Here is a 26149-nt window from a genome sequence, read left to right on the forward strand (position 1 = left end):
TTACTGACACCGGTCATATTCAACGGGTGTTGAGCGTTTTCGCCTTCAGAGCTGGACACTGGGCGCTCTGGCTGACTGATGTTTACTGACACCGGTCATATTCAACAGGTGTTGAGCGTTTTCAGAGCTGGGCGGCTCTTCAGAGCTGGACACTGGACGCTCTGGCTGGCGGATGTTTACTGACACCGGTCATATTCAACGGGTGTTGAGCGTTTACGCCTTCAGAGCTGGACACTGGACGCTCTGGCTGACTGATGTTTACTGACACCGGTCATATTCAACGGGTGTTGATTTTAGCCTTCAGAGCTGGACACTGGACGCTCTGGCTGACGATGTTTACTGACACCGGTCATATTCAACGGGTGTTGAGCGTTTCGCCTTCAGAGCTGGACACTGGACGCTCTGGCTGACTGATGTTTACTGACACGGTCATATTCAACGGGTGTTGAGCGTTTCGCCTTCAGAGCTGGACACTGGGCGCTCTGGCTGACTGATGTTTACTGACACCGGTCATATTCAACGGGTGTTGAGCGTTTCGCCTTCAGAGCTGGACGCTGGGCGCTCTGGCTGACTGATGTTTACTGACACCGGTCATATTCAACGGGTGTTGAGCTTTTGTAAATTCATCAGTTATTCTGAGCTCTCTGGTACACAGACGAGAGCGCTCTGTAATCTGAGTAGATGGCCAGACTGCATTTATGAATGCACCCGAAATGGTTACCTGCATAGTGGAGTCTTTTGGTAAGACGTAGCTTACTAGGTAAACAATGAACCATAATCCCAACGCATGACGTTACTACCCTGTATGAATCTGCAGGTAGCTAACCTACCAGGATACCATTTGTATGTCTGTGTCCAGTATGAAGGAAGTTAGAGATAGCATTGGCTTGCAAAACAAACTACCGTTAGCGCAATGACTGGAAGTCTGTTGGCGTAGACTGTCATTATACTAAAGCTAGTTAGCAATTGCGCTAGCCCTAGTTAGCCACTTCCTTCAAACTGCACACCACAGGAGGTCGGTGGCACCTTAATTGGGGAGGACGGGCTCATGGTAACTGGCTGGAGTGGAATGGTATCAAACGTATCACACACCGTTTCCTTGTTTTTGATTCCATTCCAAACATTATTATGAGCCGTCCTCCCCTCAGCAGCCTCCACTGCTGCACGCAGAGACACAAATGGTAAACACAAGTTCATCTGACACTGGGGAAGTAGATAAAGGGCCTTATTGACAAAATCCCAAAGTATCCCTTTAAATTTGGCCTGGTAGGGAGTTGGCAGCCAGGAGTAACGCTCATTTTATTGATGTTAACATAATTGCTTTGGCTGCTTGGGTCTCGAGAAGGGAAGGAAAGCTGACAAGCTAGTGGAGTAATCGACTATATATATCAATAACCTGCACTTTCTCTCTGAGTGCAGTCTGCAGCACTCTTCCCAGCCTGTCATTTACAACGGCGTTCATCTTGTGTGTCAGTCGGTCGGTCTCTCCTCACTTACTAGCAGAACACAGAGATCCACAGCTGGACGCTCTAATCTAACCCAACTGATTTGAGTTGGGATATTGATACATAAAACATGGAAATGGAGATCAGTTGTAACCAGTGTGTGTGTTTTGGAACGGTTCCGAGACGTTACATCTGAAATGGATCAATCTCCTGTTCAACTGATCAAGGACATCCCTCCTGAAGCAGTGATTAAAGCGCCCGCCCTGCCGCCATGAGGGAGGAGGGAAAAGCCAATCCTCCGGGTCACAGATGTTTGTTTGGGAGCGTATTTGACACTGGCGGGAGGAGCATCATCTGGCCAGGTGAATAGTTAGGTTGGATGGCTCCAGTGGCTGACGTCCTCTACAGTGTTATCATCAGAAGTACTTCCTCCTTAACCCCCGAGCAGCCCAGCCCACCTCCAGGCTCACTCTGTTTGGGAGGACTGCTCTACTCTGTGATAAAAGAAAAACATGATAAGACCTCTCCTTCTGGTTTATTTCACTTTGAGATGTGAGGATTGCTTCTCTCTTGTCATACATGATGCAATGATTTGCCTCCAATGAAAGATGGAATAGAAATGGCTTGGATCTATGCATGTTGAATATGCCATACGTCCAGTATCTATAAATAGGCTGACACTAACCCTCCCTTGCTATGGCGAGCTCAGCTCTGAAGCAGTTGAGGCATAATTGGAATCTCCACTATGTTTTAATGATGGAGCCCCTGCTGGGATCTTGTACCGGTGCGTTAGTGCTGCTGCGTCTACAACTGGCTGATTCTGGATCAGTGGCCTGTCTTTGTGAACCAGGGTCATTACTCGCATCACACCTAAACATCTGCTTACAGCTTTATTTCAATCTCTGCGTCCCAAATGGCTGCCGATTCCCTTTATAGTGCACTATAAAGGCCTCACAGGAAGGAGGAGAATGGCGGTTCAATCCCACAACAAGTTAATAACTGTAGCCAGTCTTCAGAAATGAAATGAGTTCAGTAAAATATATCTCCTTTTCAAAGTAAGGTTATAATAGAAGTGAATAAATTAGAAATGCTCTGTTGTGACTCCAATTTAGGTCTAGTCATAGTTTGGGCTTTTAGAGAGATGACTTAAATGATCAGTCCTGGCTCGCCTTGCGTTCCCTTGTTGATGTGATAGATTCACACAGCCAAAGAAATAAGACATTCATATTGAATCACCCCACACTGCTATCATTAATTCATGATCAGAACAAGAGAACAGACAGTGGAAGGCGGGAGGGCCTTGGCGTGCCATTAAGTAAAAGTTGGTGTGCAGTGTGAGTTAGAGCCGTGAGACTGCAGCAATTAGCGAGGTCTTCCTTTTCATTGGCCCGTTTGTCCCCCTGCGGCCTCATTAGCCAATCCCCGTCCTCCCACGGCCTCTCATATGCCATCAGGATGAAAGACTTTGATTGCCATGCCATGTGACATCAACACCCGACCTAGTGTCACCACTGTTTCTGATTGCCATGTTGATAACGGCGCTGCTGTTGTTGTTTGATGTTGGGAGTTTTAACAAGAGTGGTTGGAGCATTGAGATCCTAAATGTTATGGGTTTTGAGGCCATGAAAATGGATATATACATTTGTTTTCTCCTCTGGAAATCCGATAGATTTGTTAAATTGATGAATCTCTGGCCTGCATCCTTGTCTGAAACCTGACCCCATCGTAAAGGAATCAATATTGACCCACTTGGCTGTGGAATAAACAGAACGAGCGACCCGTTTAGCTCGTTGAGAGGGAGAGTCTGTTCTAACCGCCGCTGTATGACTTGAAACACTTTTCATTTTAGTTATGGCACCTTTGGTTGCTGTTGTCAATATCAACTGCTGCCGGCGACGCCCCTCATGTTGGTGCCAGTTGAGCTGTAAGTGGAAGAAGATTTGCACTTACAGCCCCAGTGTAAATCGGAAATGGATTTTAGTTGAATAGGAGTGGATGTGTCCAGATGAGAATGCTTGTGGTTTTGGTTGTGATTTTCTGACTGAGCTGTGGAGAAGTGTTACATTATTCACGGTTAGGCTACTCTCTGACCGCCCTGACACCTTCCTCCTGGGGATCCAGAGTGGCGCAGTGGATGAAGGCACTGCATCTCTGTGCTAGAGGTGTTACTACATACACCCTGGTTCAAATCCAGGCTGTAGTCCATAGGGCAGTGCTTGACCCAGCGTCATCCGGGTTTGGCCCAGCATCGTCCAGGTTTGGCCAGTGCAGGCCATCATTGTAAATAAGAATGTGTTCTTAACTGACTTGCCTAGTTAAATAAAGGTTAAATTTTTTTTAAACTCCAGCTTCGGCCTTGCTCTCTACATAGGACCGAGGTGGGGAGCCCAGCCCATCTAGGAGACAGCCATTTGTCTAACTTAATTGTCAGTGTGGGATTTTTTCCAGCTCCACGTAGGTGTTATTGTGTTCAGGGTCATTCTCATGACTGCAACCAGCTCTCCTGTCTCCTAGTCCAGCCTGTGTTTTATCTTGTGTATGGTGTAGAGGTTGGAGGATGGACTCTCCCCAGTCCCCTGTGGAGGGATGAGTTAAGGGGTTGTATGTTGGTGGGACTGCCCAGCCCTCACCAGTACATAGTGTAGACTGAACTTGTTTAATATTGCATGGTGGCACGGAGATGGGTCCAGTGCCAGTGTTGGGCGGGTGGCTTGTTGTCTGGCTGGCGCTGGCAGAGGTGGCCATGGAGGTGTGATGCAGGTTCACCCACTGTCCACGCAACCAGACGAGCTCCCTCACCCGCCTCAGGCTGGTAAGACCTGGGAACACTGGACTGAGTTGGTAGAATACCTGATCGGTGTGATATAGAAGCTGAACTGGTCACATTGACTGTCTGGTTAGGTTGTTATCGGGGCATTGGGGGGCATTGGTTAGGGGGCATTGGTTAGCGGGGCATTGGTTAGCGGGCATTGGTTAGCGGGGCATTGGTTAGCAGGGCATTGGTTAGCAGGGCATTGGTTAGCAGTGATGGGATGGTTTTCTTGGTTGGTTATTGAAACACTGAGCTGTTGTAACATTATCCAGGTTGACTGGAAGTTTAGTCCATCTACCATAGGTGAGGTGATCTTTATTGACTGGTGTGTAGTAGTAGCTTATGATTTAGAAAACCTGCGCCCTGAATGGGAGCGAACCTGCGCCCTGAATGGAGCCCTGAATGGGAGCGAACCTGCGCCCTGAATGGGAGCGAACCTGCGCCCTGAATGGGAGCGAATGGGAGCCCTGCGCCCTGAATGGGAGCGAACCTGCGCCCTGAATGGGAGCGCGCCCTGAATGGGAGCGAACCTGCGCCTGAAAGGGAACAACGGAAGTGGTCCATTTCTCTTTCAATTGGTTTATTTTCAGTGATCCTCATCTCACAAAAAGCTTGTTTCTCTTAAATGTTGTTTACATCCCTGTTAGTGAGCATTTTGTCCTTTGCCAAGATAATCCATCCACCTGACAGGTGTGGCATATCAAAGAGCTGTTCATTACACAGGTGCACCTTGTACTGGGGGACAATAAAAGGCCACTGTGAAATGTGCAGTTTTGTCACGCAACACAATGCCTCTGAGGTTCTGAGGAAGCATACAATAAGCATGTTGACTGCAGTAATGTCCACCAGAACTATTGCCAAATTATTGAATGTTAATTCCTCTACCATAAGCCACCTCCAACCTACGTCCACCTGGCCTCACAGCTGCAGACCACTTGTATGGCATCGTGTGGGTGAGCGGTTTGCTGTTGTCAACGTTATGAACAGAGTGCCCCATGGTGGCTGTGGGGTTATGGCATGGGCAGGCATAAGCTATGGACAATGAACACAATTACATTTTTATCGATGTCAATTTGAACACAGAGATACCGTGACGAGACCCTGAGGTCCATTGTCTTGCCATTCATCCACCGCCATCACCTCATGTTTCAGCAAGATCATTTCTCAAGGATCTGGACACAATTCCTGGAAGTTGAAAATGTACCAGTTCTTCCATGGCCTGCGTACTTACCAGACATGTCACCCGTTGAGCATGTTTGGGATGCTCTGGATCGACGTGTTCAAAAGGCATGTTCCAGTTCCCGCCAATATCTAGCAACTTCGCACAGCCATTGACGAGGAGTCGCTTCTGTCTGGCAACTCTACCATAAAGGCCTGATTGGTGGAGTGCTGCAGAGATGGTTGTCCTTCTGGAAGGTTCTCCCATCTCCACAGAGGAACTCTGAGCTCCGTCAGAGTGACCATCGGGTTCTTGGTCACCTCCCTGACGCAAGGCCCTTCTACACCCGATTAGTCAGTATAGCCAGGCGGCCATCTCTAGGAAGAGTCTTGGTGGTTCCAAATGTCTTCCATTTAAGAATGATGGAGGCCTCTGTGTTCATAGTAACCTTCAATGCTGCAGAAATGTTTTGGTACTCTTCCCCAGAATTGTGCCTCGACACAATCCCCTGTCTCGGAGATCTATGGACAAATCCTTCGACCTCATGGCTTGGTTTTTGCTCTGACATGCACTGTCAGCTGTGAGACCTTATATAAACAGGTGTGTGCCTTTCCAAATCATGTCACATCAATTTAATTTACCATATGTGGACTCCAATCAAGTTGTAGAAACATCTCAAGGATGACCAATGGAAGCAGGATGCACCTGAGCTCAATTTCGAGTCTCGTAGCAAAGGGTCTGAATACTGATTTACATGAGGTATTTCCTTTTGCTTTGTGATTATGGGGGATTGTGTGTAGTTTGAGAAGGATTTTTATTTCTTCAATCCATTTTAGAATAAGGCTGTAACATAAGAGGGGGAAAGTAAAAGGGTGTGAATACTTTCCAAATACACTTATTTATTTATTCTTGTGTGGAATTTCATGGTTGGACATAAAAGCCTGTTAAAAAAATAATCACCAGGAAATCAGCTCCAAGTGATTTTATTTGAAGAAATCTGTACCCAAGTATTCCCACACATAGTAGAGACACGACATAATCGTATACAGATAAGAAATTATTCTTTTAGCAAACATATCTGTTTAGGCTTCTTGCAGTCCACAAATTATTAGTCATTATGTTCCTGCCCTCCGACCATCCGCTCATGAAACAATTCTTCCCTCTGATGAATCTAGTTGATCGCTTGTGTGTTCTGTCTCTCTCTGTCTCTCTGTCTCTGTCTCTCTGTATACAGTGTGTTCACCCGCGTGCGTGCGTTCATGTCTACAGTGTGTTCACCCGCGTGTGTGCGTTCATGTCTACAGTGTGTGTTCACCCGCGTGCCGTGTGTCTGTCTACAGTGTGTTCACCCGCGTGCGTGCGTTCATGTCTACAGTGTGTTCACCCGCGTGCCGTGTGTCTGTCTACAGTGTGTTCACCCGCGTGCGTGCGTTCATGTCTACAGTGTGTGTTCACCCACGTGCCGTGCGCGTGTGTCCTGTGATATTAACAGCCGGCCTGCTCTCTTCCTGTGTGTGCCTGAGCAGCTTCCTGGAGACCTAAACAAGATGCACCTTACAGACCACCCCCACAGCCAGGGGATCCACGTGCCGCCCAGCCAATCCGGATGCAGTATCACCAGCGACTCGGGGAGCAGTAGCCTATCAGACATCTACCAGGTAGCCGATACACTCTTTCACCATTCACAAACTGAGCTGACGTATAACCTCACCTTTCCAAAGCTTTGAAGTTCCATTGTTCTGTTTCAGTAATGCTCCTAGCCTTTTGTTCTCTCAATACTGTATGACTTTGAAGTCAGTCAATGCTCCATAGCTTTCCTGCTTGTAAAGGAGGAAGGATGGAATGTTGTGGACGTTACCATTTCAGAGGCTTTCCCCAGCGCCACATACCCAGCCCTCCCCACGCTCCATGTAGCCCTCTTTTTGCCCACCCTCATCCCATTCCTCACTCTTTCCCCCTGCCCTCTCTCCCCCTGCCCTCTCTCCCCCTGCCCTCTTTCCCCCTGCCCTCTCTCCCTCCCACTGCCCTCTCTCCCTCCCCCTGCCCTCTTTCCCCCTGCCCCCTCTCCCCTGCCCCCTCTCTACCTCTCTCCCCCTGCCCTCTCTCTCCCCTCCCCCTGCCCCCTCTCTCCCTCTCTCCCCCTGCCCCCCTCTCCACCTCTCTCCCCCTGCCCTCTCTCCACCTCTCCCCCTGCCCTCTCTCACCTCTCTCCCCTGCCCTCTCTCCACCTCTCTCCCCTGCCCTCCACCTCTCTCCCCCTGCCCTCTCTCCACCTCTCTCCCCCTGCCCTCTCTCCACCTGCCCTCACCCCACCTGCCCTCTCCACCTGCCCTCTCCCACCTGCCCTCTCTCCCCCTGCCCTCTCTCCCCCCCTCTCTCCACCTCTCTCTCCCCCCTGCCCTCTCTCACCTCTCTCCCCTGCCCCTCTCTCCCCCTGCCCTCTCACCCCCTGCCCTCTCTCCACCTCTCTCCCCCTGCCCCCTCTCCCCCTTCCCCCTCTACCTCTCTCCCCCTGCCCCCTCCCCTCCCCCTCTCTCCCCCTGCCCCCTCTCTCCCCCTGCCCTCTCTCCACCTCTCCCCCCTCCACCTCTCTCCCCTGCCCCCTCTCTCCCCCTGCCCCCTCTCCACCTCTCTCCCCCTGCCCCCTCTCCACCTCTCTCCCCCTGCCCCCTCTCCACCTCTCTCCCCCCCTGCCCCCCCTCTCCCCTCTCTCCCCCTGCCCCCTCTCTCCCCTCCCTCCCCTCTCTCCCCCTGCCCCCTCCACCTCTCTCCCCCTGCCCCCTCCCCCCTCCCCCTCACTACCTCTCTCCCCCTGCCCCCTCTCCCCTCTCTCCACCTGCCCCCCTCCCCTCCCTGCCCCCTCTCCACCCCTCTCCCCCTGCCCTCTCTCCCCCTGCCCTCTCTCCACCTCTCCCCCTGCCCTCTCTCCCCCTGCCCCTCTCCCCCTGCCCTCCTCCACCTCTCTCCCCTGCCCCCTCTCTACCCTCTCCCCCTGCCCCCTCTCTACCTCTCTCCCCTGCCCCCTCTCTACCCTCCCCTCTCCCCCTGCCCCCTCTCCACCTCTCTCCCCCTGCCCCCTCCCCCCCCTCTCCCCTGCCCTCTCTCCACCTCTCTCCCCCCTGCCCTCTCTCCACCCCCCTCTCCACCTCCCCCTGCCCTCTCTCCACCTCTCTCCCCCTGCCCCCTCTCCACCTCTCTCCCCCTGCCCTCTCTCCCCCCTGCCCCCTCTCCACCTCTTTCCCCCTGCCCCTCTCCACCTCTCTCCCCTGCCCCCTCTCCACCTCTCTCCCCCCTGCCCTCTCTCCACCTCCCTCCCCTGCTTTTCCAGTTCAATGGAACGTGTCCTCTCCTCCCATCCATCCATCCAGGGTTTAGTTGGGTGTTAGTTGGGTTTCCTGTGGTTCTAACCTCTCCCCCCTGCCCCTCTCTCCTGTAGCGTTGTCCACCTAAAGGGCAGGGTACACAGGACACAGACAGACCTGCTCCCAAGCCCTCAGAGCCCTCCCTCCCCTCACTATTATATCAAATGTTCTAACCTCAGCTCCTGCACCTACCTCATCATTTGCATATACCTCTATATATCGCTAACCCCACCCCATCGCTAACCCCATCGCTAACCCCACTCCATCGCTAACCCCACCCCTACTCTTATTTTCTCTAACTCCAGGCCACCTTTAACCCACCATTACACATACCTTCTCTCTCACCTTTAACCCACCATTACACATACCCTCTCTCTCACCTTTAACCCACCATTACACATACCTTCTCTCTCACCTTTAACCCACCATTACACATACCTTCTCACCTTTAATCCACCATTACACATACCTCTCTCACCAACCAGATTGTTCTCTCCTCCCCATGGAGTCACCTGTCATTGATTTAGAGGAGCTCAGTCAGCTGTGTCCATAAATGTACATTGACTTGAGTCCAGCAGCTTCTATTGCTGGCAGTTGGTGAGTTTGTTTACAGCTTGTGTTTTTTTAAATGCTTGACCTCTCGTCCAGCCCTGAGCGGTGAGCTGCCATTCCACTCAGTCACTTTGGGCTGCAGTGTCTCTCTTCTCTTCCTTTCTCGATCTCTTCTCTCTCCCTGTCTCTGCGTGATTTGACGGGGTGTCTCTGGCTCAGTCCCCTGTGCAGCCAGCAGGAACTGATGTCCCTGTCAGTTTAGATTTGACCTGATTTGAGACCTGTATGGGCACAAAACGTCTCCCTCTTTCTGTATCACTCTCGGTCCCAATCTCTCTCTCTCAGTCCCAAACCCACATGGAGATATCAGCAGTAATGGTTCTGTCTGTTGCTCGTTGGCTCTCTGTGTCTCTGTTGTTCGTTGACTCTCTGTGTTGCTCGTTGGCTCTCTGTGTCTCTGTCGCTCGTTGGCTCTCTGCGTCTCTCTGTCGCTCGTTGGCTCTCTGCGTCTCTCTGCGCTCTGCTCTCGTCTGTCGCTTTGTTGGCTCTCTGTCGTGCGCTGTCGCTGTTGGCTCTCTGAGCGCCATCCACTGTCACTGTTGGCTCTCTGCGTCTCTGTGCTCGCCGTCTGTCGCTCGTTGGCGTCTCGCTCGTGGCGCTCTCTCTGTCGCTCGTTGGCTCTCTGCGTCTCTGTCACTCGTTGGCTCTCTGCTTCTGTCGCTCGTTGGCTCTCTGCGTCTCTGTCGCTCGTTGGCTCTCTGGCGTCTCTGTCGCTCGCCCTCTGTCGCTCTGTCGCTTGGCTCTCTGCGTCTCTGTCGCCGCTGGCTCTCGCTCGTTGGCTCTCTGCGTCTCTGTCGCCGTTGGCTCTCTGTGTCTGCGCTTCTCTCTGTCGCCGTTGGCTCTCTGCGTCTCTGTCGTCGCTCGCTGGCTCTCTGCGTCTCTGTCGCTCGCTGGCTCTCTGCGTCTCTGTCGCCGTTGGCTCTCTGGCTCTCTCTCTGCGTCTCTCTGGCTCGCTCTGTCGCTCGTTGGCTCTGCTCTCTGTCGCCGCTGGCTCTCTGCGTCTCTGTCGCCGTTGGATCTCAGCGTCTCTGTCGCTCGTTGGCTCTCTGCGTCTCTGTCGCTCGTGGCTCTCTGGGCGCTCTCTGTCGCCGCTGGCTCTCTGCGCCTCTCTGTCGCTGGCTGGGCGTCTCTGTCGCGTTGGCTCTCTGCGTCGTCCGCTGGCTCTCTGCGTCTCTGTCGCCGTTGGCTCTCTGCGTCTCTCTGTCGCTCGTTGGCTCTCTGCGTCTCTGTCGCTCGTCTCTGCTCTTGGATCTGCGTCTCTGTCGCCGCTGGCTCTCTGCGTCTCTCTGTCGCTCGCTCTCTGCGTCTCTGTCGCCGTTGGCTCTCTGCGTCTCTGTCGCCGCTGGCTCTCTGCGTCTCTGTCGCTCGTTGGCTCTCTGCGTCTCTGTCGCGCGTTGGCTCTCTGCGTCTCTGTCGCCGCTGGCTTCGCTCTGCGTCTCTGTCGCTCGTTGGCTCTCTGCGTCTCTGTCGCTCGTTGGCTCTCTGCGTCTCTGTCGCTCGTTGGCTCTCTGCGTCTCTGTCGCTCGTTGGCTCTCTGTCGCGTCTCTGCGTCTGCGCTCGTTGGCTCTCTGCGTTGGCTCTGCGTCTCTCGCCGTTGGCTCTCTGCGTCTCTGTCGCTCGCTGGCTCTCTGCGTCTCTGTCGCCGTTGGCTCTCTGCGTCTCTGTCGCCGTTGGGCTCTCTGCGTCTCTGTCGCTCGTTGGCTCTCTGCGTCTCTGTCGCTCGTTGGCTCTCTGCGTCGCTGTTGGCTCTCTGTCTCTGTCGCTCGTTGGCTCTCTGCGCTCTCTCTCTGCGTCGCGCTCGTTGGCTCTCTGCGTCTCTCTGTCGCTCGCTCTGTCTTTGTGTGATTTGATGGGATGTCTTTGGCTCGCTCACGCATGAGCGCTCTCTCACTCACTCACTCACTCACTCACTCACTCACTCACACACACGCTGAAAGAACAGAGCTGCCCTCTGTCTAACACCTAGATAAAAGAACAAGGGATCCAGAGATGCGGAGAGAAAGACACGGATCCTCTCTGTTTTACACCATCTCTGTTCAGGCAGACTTTCTCTGTTTCACACCGTCTCTGTTTCACACCGTCTCTGTACAGGCAGACTTTCTCTGTGTTTCACACCGTCTCTGTACAGGCAGACTTTCTCTGTGTTTCACACCGTCTCTGTACAGGCAGACTTTCTCTGTGTTTCACACCGTCTCTGTACAGGCAGACTTTCTCAGGTAACATTCCCTTATCTTGGAAACATCCCATTTGATCCTGTCCACTTCCATTCCTGAAGGCACTGTAGAGCAGAGCAGGCAGGTTCAGTCTGTATCTGTGTACTAGAGGAGCGAATAGACAGCTGGCCTTGAATATTTCTACAGTGACTGGGGAGCTGGTCACTTAACCTCAGGGTAGTGGGTTCAAATCCCAGTTGATCTGAGCACTCCGTAACCCTCGGCACCAGTTCATTCCAACTATCTGTCCAAACAGCATGGAAAATACGAGCACTGTGAATAATTAGTGGTGTTTGCATAATTCTTAGGGATTGTTTTTTTTTTTTGTTTTGTTTTTTGTTTAAAGAATAACCCATATCTGTCACCTCTGCAGGCTACAGAGAGCGACATGGGTGACGTGGACCTATCCGGGCTCCCGGAGGCAGCGGTGGACTCTGAGGAGGAGGATGAAGACCTGGAGAGGACGTCAGACACCCTGATTGGTAGAGACCTGGTCAGGGAGTGTCTGGAGAAAGACCCGGTGGACCGCAACGATGATGACATTGGTAAGCTTCTTGTGCGCTCCTCCTTTTCCCTGAATACCCCTTTACCCTCTTTTAATTCAATACAAGGGGCTTTATTGGCCTGGGAAACATATGTTTATATTGCCAAAGCAAGTGAAATGGATAAACAAAAGTGAAACAAAAACAATAAAAAATTAATAGTAAAACGTTCCAAAGAATAAAGACATTTCAAATGGCACATTATGTATATATACAGTGTTGTAGCGATGTGCAAATTGTTTCTCACTGGTTGCCCTGTACATCAACTTAAAGATTATTTGTCACGTGCGCCGAATACAACAGTGAAATGCTTACTTACAGGCTCTATCCAATAGTGCGGAGGGAAAAACGTGTGTGTGTGTGTGTGTGTGTGTGTGTAGGTAAGTAAAGAAATAAAACAACAGTAAAAAGACATTTGAAAAAAGAATAGCAAGGCTGTATACAGACACCTGTTAGTCAGGCTGATTGAGGTAGTATGTACATGTAGATATGGTTAAAGTGACTATGCGTATATGATGAACAGAGAGTAGCAGGGCTAAAACAGACACCAGTTAGTCAGGCTGATTGAGGTATGTACATGTAGATATGGTAGACATGCATATATGATGAACAGAGAGTAAAACAGACACCAGTTAGTCAGGCTGATTGAGGTAGTATGTACATAGATATGGTTAAGGCTGATTGAGGTAGTATGTACATATGCTATATATGATGAACAGAGAGTAGCAGGGCTAAAACAGACACCAGTTAGTCAGGCTGATTGAGGTAGTATGTACATGTAGTTATGGTTAAAGTGACTATGCGTATATGATGAACAGAGAGTAGCAGGGCTAAAACAGACACCAGTTAGTCAGGCTGATTGGGGTAGTATATGATGAACAGAGAGTACATGTATGGTTAAAGTGACTATGCGTATATGATGAACAAGTAGCAGGGCTAAAACAGACACCAGTTAGTCAGGCTGATTGAGGTAGTATGTACATGTAGATATGGTTAAAGTGACTATGCGTATATGATGAACAGAGAGTAGCAGTAGTGTAAAAATAGGGGTTGGTGGGACACAATCCAGCATTGCGACAGTAATGTTTTTAATAGATTAATGTTGCATAGGATTACTTTTTTATTTCATTTAATCTGAGCGGTAGATCTTATCTTGTATTTTGACTCTGTGATCTTGACTCCGCTGGACTGGAGGCTGCATGGTAACAGGGCGTAATGCCCTCAGAGTGAGAGAGTAGGACGCAGGTGCTACAGTACACACTCAACAGTTACACCACTGATCACACCACTCACTGTTGTCTCGGTCTCCTTTTTCCTCATGATTTCTTCCTCTGCTATTTTATGCTGCCTCAATCTGTTACACCGCACTAGAGGTCGACCGATTTATCGGAACGGCCGATTAATTAGGGCCAATTTAAAGTTTTCATAACAAACGGAAATCGTATTTTTTGACACAGATTTGGCCGATGTTTTATATTTTATTTTTTACACCTTTATTTAACTAGGCAAGTTCTTATTTTCAATGACGGCCTAGAAACGGTGGGTAACTGCCTTGTTCAGGGGCAGATCGACAGATTTTTACCTTGTCAACTCGGGGATTCAATCTTGCAACCTTACGGTTAACTAGTCCAACGCTCTAACCACCTGCCTCACGAGGAGCCTGCCTGTTACGCGAATACAGTAAGAAGCCAAGGTAAGTTGCTAGCTAGCATTAAACTTATCTTATAAAAAACAATCGTAATCACTAGTTAACTACACATGGTTGATGATATTACTAGTTTATCTAGCGTGTCCTGCCTTGCATATAATCGATGCGGTGCGCATTCGCGGAAAAAGGACTGTCGTTGCTCCAGCGTGTAGCTAACCATAAACATCAATGCCTTTCTTAAAATCAATACAGAGAAGTATATATTTTTAAACCTGCATATTTAGCTAAAAGAAATCCAGGTTAGCAGGAAATATTTAACCAGGTGAAATTGTGTCACTTCTCTTGCGTTCATTGCACGCAGAGTCAGGGTATATGCGATAATAATAAATGTTTTGTTTTCGAAATGATAGTTTCCGGATTCGACCATATTAATGACCAAAGGCTTGTATTTCTGTGTTATTATATTATAATTAAGTCTGTGATTTGATATTTGATAGAGCAGTCTAACTGAGCAATGGTAGGCAGCAGCAGGCTCGTAAGCATTCATTCAAACAGCACTTTTGTGCGTTTTGCCAGAAGCACTTCATTGAGCTGTTTATGACTTCAAGCCTTTCAACTCCCGAGATTAGGCTGGTGTAAACGATGTGAAATAGCTAGCTAGTTAGCGGGGTTCACGCTAATAACGTTTCAAAGGTCAAAGGTTTCAAAGGTCGCTCTGAGACTTGGAGTGGTTGTTCCCCTTGATCTGCAAAGGTAACGCTGCTTCGAGGGTGGCTGTTGTCGTTGTGTTGCTGTTTCGAGCCCAGGTAGGAGCGAGGAGAGGGACGGAAGCTATACTGGCAATACTAAAGTGCCTATAAGAACATCCACTAGTCAAAGGTTAATGAAATACAAATGGTATAGAGAGAAATAGTCCTATAAATACTATATTAACTACAACCTAAAACTTCTTACCTTGGAATATTGAAGTCTCATTTTAAAAGGAACCACCAGCTTTCATACTTAAACGTTAGCTTTTTTACATGGCACATATTGCACTTTTACTTTCTTCTCCAACACTTTGTTTTTGCATTATTTAAACCAAATTGAACATGTTTCATTATTTATTTGAGGCTTAATAGATTTTTATTGATGTATTGTATTAAGTTAAAATAAGTGTTCATTCAGTATTGTTGTAATTGTCATTATTACAAATACATTTTTTTTAAATTGGCCGATTAATCGATTGTTTTTTTTTTGGTCCTCCAATAATCGGTATCGGTATCAGCGTTGAAAAATCATAATCGGTCGACCTCTACACCTCACCTCTTCTCTCCATTGCTCTCTCGCTCTCTCTCCTTCTCTTCCTTCCCTCTCGCTCTTACACCCTTTGTCTTCCTTCTTTCACTCTTCCTTCCCTCTCTCTCTCACTTTCTCCTTCTCTTCCTTCCCTCTCGCTCTTACGCTTTCTCTTCCTTCTTTCACTCTCTTCCTTCCCTCTGTCTCTCTTTCTCCTTCTCTTCCTTCCCTCTCGCTCTTACTCACTTTCTCTCTCTTTCCCCCATCCAGAACAACTGTTGGCATTCATGCACCAGCTGCCAGCCTTTGCCAACATGACCATGTCAGTGCGAAGGGACCTGTGTACTGTCATGGTGTTTGAGGTGGTGGAGCAGGGCGGCGACCGTCATCCTACAGGACAAACAGGAGGTGCCAACCATAGACTTAACACACACACACAGTACCAGTCAAAAGTCTGGACACACCTACTCATTCAAGGGTTTTTCTTTTTACCATTTTCTGCATTTTTTAACACATATAGAATCATGTAGTAACCAAAAAAAAGTGTTCAACAAATCAAAATATATTTTATATTTGAGTTTCTTCAAAGAAGCCACCCTTTGCCTCGATGACAGCTAGCCTCACCACTTTCTTTAGCGTATTTGGATGGGATCTGTGTCAATCCGCTGTGGCAGCAGGCGCCACACACACACATACACAGGCGTGTAAAGCAGGGACAGCTACAGTATGACAGACAGGTTGCTATCTCCTATCACAGTGGGTTGGTGTGAAGGTCAGAATGAATCAGGCAGTCTTCACTGCACTGCAGCGTCCTTAGCAGTCCTATGAGGGTGGAGGGGGCAGAGGAAGAAAAAGGAGAGGGGGTGTCAAGGAAGCTCATCACATTTCCTCAATCTCCTCCTTCACAATGCTTCCCTGTGATAGAAGTCCTGTCAGTCACTCTGAAAAGCCTCTATTGCATTCATGGTTGAAAGCCATGACAAGCAGTCTGATTCAGTGTGGAGGTAAGATGGATCGCTAGACGATCACTTCCCTGCCTGCGGGGTTCTTCACACACCTCATACTTAGTCTGCAGTCTTCTATGGGACTTGGGTATGTTCTATTCTAAACACATTCTCTAGATCCGTAAGGTTGGAAAACACTTGTGAAGCACCTGTTCTATTCACGCGAGCTCTGTATACCACATGCATAGACACATTATAATACCAGGCACCAATGATTGTTTGGGGTGAAGGTCCATAAAAGCATCTCTATTATGAAGGCCAGCAAATCAGTCAGTGTCAGTCATTCATTTCCTGTTGTTATGGTCATGTGTTTGGCGTTGCTGCTTATGTCATCATTGTTCCACCCCCTCTCAGCTGGACCTGTGGTATGTGATCCTGAACGGGGGGGTGGAGATTGACCACCCGGACAGCCGCATGGAGACCCTCTGCATGGGAAACAGCTTTGGCATCTCCCCCTCCCTGGACAAGCAGTACATGAGCGGAGTGGTGCGCACCAAGGGGGACGACTGCCAGGTGAGATACTATCCTCTCATAGAGATATTGTTCTTTTGGGTCGAGTCCCAAATAACACTATTCCCTATACAGTATACTTAATAACACTCTATTCCCTATATAGTATACTTAAATACACCCTATTCCCCATACAGTATACTTAATAATACCCTATTCCCCATACAGTATACTTAAATACACCCTATTCCCCATACAGTATACTTAATAATACCCTATTCCCCATACAGTATACTTAAATACACCCTATTCCCCATACAGTATACTTAATTACACCCTATTCCCCATACAGTATACTTAATAACACCCTAATTCCTATACAGTATACTTAATAACACCCTTTTCCCTATACAGTATACTTAATAACACCCTATACAGTATACTTAATAACACCCTATTCCCTATACAGTATACTTAATAACACCCTATTCCCTATACAGTATACTTAATAACACCCTATTCCCTATACAGTATACTTAATAACACCCTATACAGTATACTTAATAACACCCTATACAGTATACTTAATAACACCCTATACAGTATACTTAATAACACCCTATTCCCTATACAGTATACTTAGTAACACCCTATTCCCTATACAGTATACTTAATAACACCCTATACAGTATACTTAATAACACCCTATACAGTATACTTAATAACACCCTATTCCCTATACAGTATACTTAATAACACCCTATTCCCCATACAGTATACTTAATAACACCCTATACAGTATACAGTATACTTAACGCCCTATACAGTATACAGTATACTTAACACCCTATTCCCTATACAGTATACTTAATAACACCCTATTCCCTATACAGTATACTTAATAACACCCTATTCCCTATACAGTATACTTAATAACACCCTATTCCCTATACAGTATACTTAATAACACCCTATTCCCTATACAGTATACTTAATAACACCCTATTCCCTATACAGTATACTTAATAACACCCTATACAGTATACTTAATAACACCCTATACAGTATACTTAATAACACCCTATACAGTATACTTAATAACACCCTATACAGTATACTTAATAACACCCTATACAGTATACTTAATAACACCCTATACAGTATACTTAATAACACCCTATTCCCTATACAGTATACTTAATAACACCCTATACAGTATACTTAATAACACCCGATTCCCTATACAGTATACTTAATAACACCCTATACAGTATACTTAATAACACCCTATACAGTATACTTAATAACACCCTATACAGTATACTTAATAACACCCTATACAGTATACTTAATAACACCCTATACAGTATACTTAATAACACCCTATACAGTATACTTAATAACACCCTATACAGTATACTTAATAACACCCTATACAGTATACTTAATAACACCCTATACAGTATACTTAATAACACCCTATACAGTATACTTAATAGCTTGTAACTTAAGGAGCGGCTTCTGAGAGAAATACAATGGCAACTTTTCATTGCCTTTCGACATAAGGTTGGAATATGAATATGACAGTTGTTGTATTCCATGCGAATATAGAGTAGAGTTGTATAAATGGTCTGGTGTTGGTATCTATGGTGTACAATAAAATGTGTTGATTCTTCACCAATAAAGCCGGACTTGGTTGACATGCTGTTGCTTAGTCATACAGAAGAGGAACCAGGCCTTGATGTAGAGATGGGAGGCAGCACTAGTTAGAGTAGCCTGCCGCTTGAGAAGTGTTTTGAGCTTCTCTGTCTGTCTCTCTCTCTGTGTCTCTGTATGTGTTAGTAACCAGTTTTTACCCAGACCTGCTTGGTTCCTTAAAGAGTTCCTTTATCAGAAACACTGTTTCCTGTCCCTGTTTCAGAGCCTGAACAACAGCTCAGTGAGATGGCAGAGAGGCAAACGCTAGCCAGGGGAGTGTAGCTTGACCATTCAGCCAGGTGAATGTTAACTAGGGGAGTGTAGCAAGGCTCTTAGCTTGTAGACTAGCAGAACTGGACTAGTAGCTTGGGGAGTGTGGGTAGACCGTTAGTGCTAGCCCCCAGCCATCCCTCCCATGCCTCTCTCCTGCTCCAGGGACTCCTCAATTCTACTGTTTCAGTACCCAGCTATGGTGCAGAGCAACAGGTTCCTGTATTATAAGTTCACCCGCTGTCCCCATGTCATTGTCGACCAGTTTGTTTGCATCGCCCAAGAGGACTACTGGCGGATCCTCAACCATGTGGAGAAGAACACACACAAGGTGGAGGAGGAGGGAGAGATCGTCATGGTGAAGGAACATCGCGAGCTGGACCGCAGCGGCACCAGGAAGGGACATATTGTCATCAAGGTGAGGCAGGAAGTGTAAGCATTAAGGCAGGGGTGTCAAAGTCAAATGGACGGAGGGCCAAATAAAAAATTTAGCTACAAGCCGAGGGCCGGACTGTTCGAATGTTCATTGAAAAATTTTAAATGACGCATATAGTCTAGTGAACCTAATTGAACCTACTGAAAACCTAACAAATATATTCCAATATGATCAGATAAATAAAGCAATATTTTCTTATGGCTCTGTCAGTAATCTTTAATTTTCAACAGACACAAAAGACAAATTTCCTTTATATAAAAATCCCCATAACATGAACATTAAATGAAAGAAACCGGTATTCAAGGCACCATCAGTAGCCTATATTTTCTATTTTAGCAAAAGTGGGCTAAATTTTTGATGAAATCCCCTCCGTAAATGGCCGGGCTGATTTAGCGATCTCTTCTGCCAAAATAAAACTGGCCTTGACAGCAGCCTGGCCTTGTGATTTGGCTTTTTTGAACAGAGCCTGTCGAGATTTGAGGCCTCGCTTTAATTCCTCTGCCTTTTGTAGCCTTTGTTCCATGTCCATATTCTTGTTTTTGTCCGCGTGTTTCGTTTCATAATGTCGTCTCAGATTATACTCTTTCAGTACCGCCACACTTTCTCCACACAGAAGACACACAGGTTTTCCAGCTACCTCCGTGAACATATACTCCGACTCCCACCTTGTTTGAAACCCCGGTTCTCAGTGTCCACCTTCCGTTTTGCCATTTTTGATGGGTATCTGAAAGTTAATTTTACTGTGATGCTGACGACTGCTGTGCCAATAAATATTGAAATGAAGCAGCCTACTGCTCGGTGCGTCACCGTTGCATTGTGGGAAATGTAGTATTGGTGCGTGTAAAAGATCTGCGGGCTGCCGGCTTGCTGCGGTCTGCGGGCCGGTTCTAATAATAAATCAAGACCATCCCAGGGGCCGTAAAACCTTCTCGCTGGTCCGGATGTGGTCTCGCGGGCCTTGACTCTGACATATGTGCATTAAGGGATGGTTTCCCAGACACAGAAGAATTCACTTACCCTTGTCCTACACTGATGGTGAAGTTCCATTGAGTTTACATGTTTGTCCAGGTCTAGGCTTAGGTGTAATCGGTCTGCGAAACTGATTTTCAAATGGTCTTTATAGGCTGCTTTGAATATATGCACTGCCTTGACTACCTAGCTGTGACTACCACCGTGTTCTGCTGTTGCTCCTGTAGACACTTGTTTTTGCATGCGTTGGATGGTCCAGCCCTTTGATCTTCTACACTCTGCGAACAGCCAGTTATTGATCTGCTAATGGACTAGACTGATTCCCTTGTCTTCATCTCCTCTAAGACACCTCTGCTCCCCAAACAGCTACACAATAGATGTGTTGCTGCTGATCTCAGTAGTGATCCTTACGTCTGGATTCTCTTGTCTTTAAATTGTTTTGTTTGCTGCTTTAGTTTCAATTCCCCTAAAAACATACTCGGTTCCCATAGCGATTCATTTTGTTATTCTAAAGTTGGCTTTGAATAAGTGCCATCCTTTCACCCAAATCAATTTTTTATTTTGTAATTATTGCCCCTCGGGACTAATAAAGTTGTATTAAAATGAATTGACAGTTGTAAAGCAGCCATGATTGATTGTCTGTTTGTCTGTCCTCTCAGGGCACCCCACAGCGTCTGATCATGCACCTGGTGGAGGAGCCGTCAGTGGTGGACCCCACCTACATCGAAGACTTCCTCCTCACCTCTCGAACCTTCCTCTCCAGCCCCATGGAGGTTGGCAAGAAGCTGCTTGAGTGGTTCAAAGTTGACAGCCTCAGAGACACGGTGTGTACTGTACTGTGTGTATGTGTGTACCTGATTCTTTGTGTGAAGCATGGGTGTACTACACAGTAATCAATACAACTTGTGCTATGTCAGCGGTCTTGGGTAGAAGGGGGATTTGTCCAGTGGACATACTCTTAACTGATTTAACATAAGATTATTCTTGTCCTGTCAATAGTCTGATGGCGATGTCATTTGGCATTTAATCATTCTTCCTCATCAAGAGGCCCATCCCCTCAGAGAGAGAGAGAGTGTTGCTGTTTGTATCTCTGTCTGTGCTGTGGTTTCAACATTGTGGGCCAAGATGACCTGTCCTTAGATTGGAACAATACTACAGTTATATTTTCAGACCTGTCATTTAATCATTCTTCCTCATCAAGAGGCCCATCCCCTCAGAGAGAGAGAGTGTTGCTGTTTGTATCTCTGTCTGTGCTGTGGTTTCAACATTGTGGTGACCTTTCCTTAGATTGGAACAATACTACAGTTATATTTTCAGTCCTGGCATTTAATCATTCTTCCTCATCAAGAGGCCCATCCCCTCAGAGAGAGAGTGTTGCTGTTTGTATCTCTGTCTGTGCTGTGGTTTCAACATTGTGGGCCAAGATGACCTGTCCTTAGATTGGAACAATACTACAGTTATATTTTCAGGTCCTGGTCATTTAATCATTCTTCCCTCATCAAGAGGCCCATCCCCTCAGAGAGAGAGAGAGTGTTGCTGTTTGTATCTCTGTCTGTGCTGTGGTTTCAACATTGTGGGCCAAGAAGACCTGTCCTTAGATTGGAACAATACTACAGTTATATTTTCAGACCTGTCATTTAATCATTCTTCCTCATCAAGGAGGCCCATCCCCTCAGAGAGAGAGAGTGTTGCTGTTTGTATCTCTGTCTGTGCTGTGGTTTCAACATTGTGGGCCAAGATGACCTGTCCTTAGATTGGAACAATACTACAGTTATATTTTCAGACCTGTCATTTAATCATTCTTCCTCATCAAGAGGCCCATCCCCTCAGAGAGAGAGAGAGTGTTGCTGTTTGTATCTCTGTCTGTGCTGTGGTTTCAACATTGTGGGCCAAGATGACCTGTCCTTAGATTGGAACAATACTACAGTTATATTTTCAGATCTGGCATTTCCGGACCCTTGCCGTTCAAAGACAGATATTTTTGTGATCTCACCCTTTGTGATATCTTTGTGATCTCACCCTTTGTGATATCTTTTGCCTCAGCTAAAGTTGAATGTTGGATGATTGAAGCTTGCTGATTTTTGCGGGGGAATTGTACAGGATCCTCTTTTGAAGGTTTTTGAATATGCTTTCACGTGTTTCCCTGTGCAGGTGACACGGATAGTGCTGTTATGGGTGAACAATCATTTCAACGACTTTGAAGGTGACCCGGCCATGACGCAGTTCCTGGAAGACTTTGAAAAGCTGCTGGAAACCACAGTAAGAACATCTTTCCTATATTGTGTCGATACTAAATGTTTGTCCCAAATGGTACCCTATTCCCTACTGTGTATATAGTGCAATACTTCTGATCAGAGAACTATGAGCCCTGGTTGAAAGTAGTGCACTATATAATGATTAGGTGCCATTTTGGGCGCATCCTGTAGGCAACATAATGTACTTTAACCTCAAGACGTTCACTAATCTAAAGTCTCATTACTCTGTGGTCAGACAGACATGTGATCCTCTGTCTGTGGGTGTAACAACTGTGTGGTTGAACATGTATTATCAGATCTGTTAGCCAGGTCAGTTGAGTGAGTGGTTGTTGAAACCTGATCTGTTCCTGGAGAAAATGAAGGGTCACCTGAGGCTGCTGAACATAGCGTGTGCAGCCAAAGCCAAGTGGAGGCAGATCACCCTGCAGAAACCTTCCAGGGAGTCCCCGCTCTACTTCAGCCTGCATGGCGGTAGCGAGAGGGGCTTCGGCATCTTCGTGGAGTCGGTGGAGGAGAGCAGCAAGGCCGCCGAGGCAGGACTCAAACGGGGAGACCAGGTAAGAGAAGTTCTTACTATTGCCTTTTATTTCCTGTGATGCTTTTGCTTTTTAAAGTCCATGTTTTTATTCCATGCATTTCATGCTGTTTAGCTTGCTGTTCAGATGCCCTTTGTGCTTAGCTTAGTAACAAGTGCAGTTGACTCAAAACTATCTGTTTTCCTCCTTGAGATTATGGAGATCAATGGTCAGAACTTTGAGAACATCTCCTACGTCAAAGCTATGGACTTCCTGAGGAACAACACACACCTCACCCTCACAGTCAAGACCAACATCTTCGGTTCGTACAATCTGTCCTCTTACCAAAGATAGGATTGTTTAATGAACGATGTCGGACCGTCTGAAATTAAAATGACCGATGTCAACAGTAATCTGTACCTGGGTCTAGTCCTGTGTTTGGTTGCAAAATATGTGTAACTTTTTCAACTATTCCCCCCCCACACTAGTTCTGTTGACCTACTATCCCTCCTCTCCTCTCCCAAGTGTTCAAAGAGCTGCTGAGCCGGATCGTACACGAGAAGATGAACAGGGGTCCCCACATCCCCAAGATCCAGGAGAAGAAGGGTAACCGCTCTCCATCCCAGACCTGCCCGGAGACATGGAGTTCCCGACAGACCATAAGGCCACCAAGAAGATGAAGGCCAACACAGTGTCTGGAGGACGGAACAAGATCAGGAAGATGCTGGAGAAGACCCGCTTCAGCATCCTACCACCAAAGCCTTTCAGGTAGACCCAATAACACTACAGCATCCTACCACCCAAACCCTTCAGGTAGACACAATAACACTACAGTATCCTACCACCCACCCAAACCCTTCTGGTAGACACAATAACACTACAGCATCCTACCACCCAAACCCTTCTGGTAGACACAATAACACTACAGCATCCTACCACCCAAACCCTTCAGGTAGACACAATAACACTACAGCATCCTACCACCCAAACCCTTCTGGTAGACCCAATAACACTACAGAATCCTACCACCCACCCAAACCCTTCAGGTAGACCCAATAACACCGACAGTATCCTACCACCCAAACCCTTCAGGTAGACACAATAACACTACAGCATCCTACCACCCAAACCCTTCTGGTAGACACAATAACACTACAGCATCCTACCACCCACCCAAACCCTTCAGGTAGACCCAATAACACTACGGTATCCTACCACCCAAACCCTTCAGGTAGACCCAATAACACGACAGTATCCTACCACCCAAACCCTTCAGGTAGACCCAATAACACAACAGTATCCTACCACCCAAACCCTTCAGGTAGACACAATAACACTACAGTATCCTACCACCCAAACCCTTCAGGTAGACCCAATAACACTACAGTATCCTACCACCCAAACCCTTCAGGTAGACACAATAACACTACAGTATCCTACCACCCAAACCCTTCAGGTAGACCCAATAACACTACAGTATCCTACCACCCAAACCCTTCAGGTAGACCCCACAACACCACAGTATCCTACCACCCAAACCCTTCAGGTAGACACAATAGCACGAGTATCCTACCACCCAAACACTTCAGGTAGACCCAATAACACTACAGTATCCTACCCCCAAACCCTTCAGGTAGGATACTGTAGTATCCTTCCACCCAAACACTTCAGGTAGGCACAATAACGCGACAGTATCCTACCACCCAAACCCTTCAGGTAGACACAATAACACTACAGCATCCTACCACCCAAACCCTTCAGGTAGACACAATAACACTACAGCATCCTACCACCCAAACCCTTCTGGTAGACACAATAACACTACAGCATCCTACCACCCAAACCCTTCAGGTAGACACAATAACACTACAGCATCCTACCACCCAAACCCTTCTGGTAGACACAATAACACTACAGCATCCTACCACCCACCCAAACCCTTCAGGTAGACACAATAACACGACAGTATCCTACCACCCAAACCCTTCAGGTAGACCCAATAACACGACAGTATCCTACCACCCAAACCCTTCAGGTAGACACAATAACACTACAGCATCCTACCACCCAAACCCTTCTGGTAGACACAATAACACTACAGCATCCTACCACCCACCCAAACCCTTCAGGTAGACCCAATAACACTACGGTATCCTACCACCCAAACCCTTCTGGTAGACACAATAACACGACAGTATCCTACCACCCAAACCCTTCAGGTAGACCCAATAACACGACAGTATCCTACCACCCAAACCCTTCAGGTAGACACAATAACACTACAGTATCCTACCACCCAAACCCTTCAGGTAGACCCAATAACACTACAGTATCCTACCACCCAAACCCTTCAGGTAGACACAATAACACTACAGTATCCTACCACCCAAACCCTTCAGGTAGACCCAATAACACTACAGTATCCTACCACCCAAACCCTTCAGGTAGACCCAATAACACTACAGTATCCTACCACCCACCCAAACCCTTCAGGTAGACACAATAACACTACAGTGTCCTACCACCCAAACCCTTCAGGTAGACCCAATAACACGACAGTATCCTACCACCCAAACCCTTCAGGTAGGATACTGTAGTGTTATTGTGTCTACCACCCAAACACTTCAGGTAGGCACAATAACACGACAGTATCCTACCACCCAAACCCTTCAGGTAGACACAATAACACTACAGTATCCTACCACCCAAACCCTTCAGGTAGACCCAATAACACTACAGTATCCTACCACCCACCCAAACCCTTCAGTTAGACCCAACAACACGACAGTATCCTCCACCCAACCAAACCCTTCAGGTAGACCCAATAACACGACAGTATCCTACCACCCAAACCCTTCAGGTAGACCCAATAACACTACAGTATCCTACCACCCACCCAAACCCTTCAGGTAGACCCAATAACACGACAGTATCCTACCACCCAAACCCTTCAGGTAGACCCAATAACACGACAGTATCCTACCACCCAAACCCTTCAGGTAGACACAATAACACTACAGTATCCTACCACCCAAACACTTCAGGTAGGCACAATAACACGACAGTATCCTACCACCCAAACCCTTCAGGTAGACCCAATAACACGACAGTATTCTACCACCCACCCAAACCCTTCAGGTAGACCCAATAACACTACAGTATCCTACCACCCAAACCCTTCAGGTAGACCCATTAACACGACAGTATCCTACCACCCAAAACCCTTCAGGTAGACCCAATAACACAACAGTATCCTACCACCCAAACCCTTCAGGTAGACCCAATAACACGACAGTATCCTACCACCCAAACCCTTCAAATAGACACAATAACACTACAGTATCCTACCACCCACCCAAACCCTTCAGGTAGACCGAATAACACAACAGTGTCCTACCACCCAAACCCTTCAGGTAGACCCAATAACACTACAGTATCCTACCACCCACCCAAACCCGTCAGGTAGACCCAATAACACGAC

At 47.4% G+C, this 26149-nt stretch overlaps 1 pseudogene; it reads left to right on the forward strand.

Moving 5' to 3' along the window:
- Positions 1-5455: 5455 nt before the first annotated feature.
- LOC135534863 (rap guanine nucleotide exchange factor 6-like) lies at positions 5456-23436 on the forward strand (annotated as a pseudogene).
- The last annotated feature ends 2713 nt before the right edge of the window (positions 23437-26149 follow it).

This window comes from Oncorhynchus masou, unplaced genomic scaffold (genome assembly GCF_036934945.1).
Source record: "Oncorhynchus masou masou isolate Uvic2021 unplaced genomic scaffold, UVic_Omas_1.1 unplaced_scaffold_4046, whole genome shotgun sequence".
Taxonomy (NCBI): Eukaryota; Metazoa; Chordata; class Actinopteri; order Salmoniformes; family Salmonidae; genus Oncorhynchus; species Oncorhynchus masou.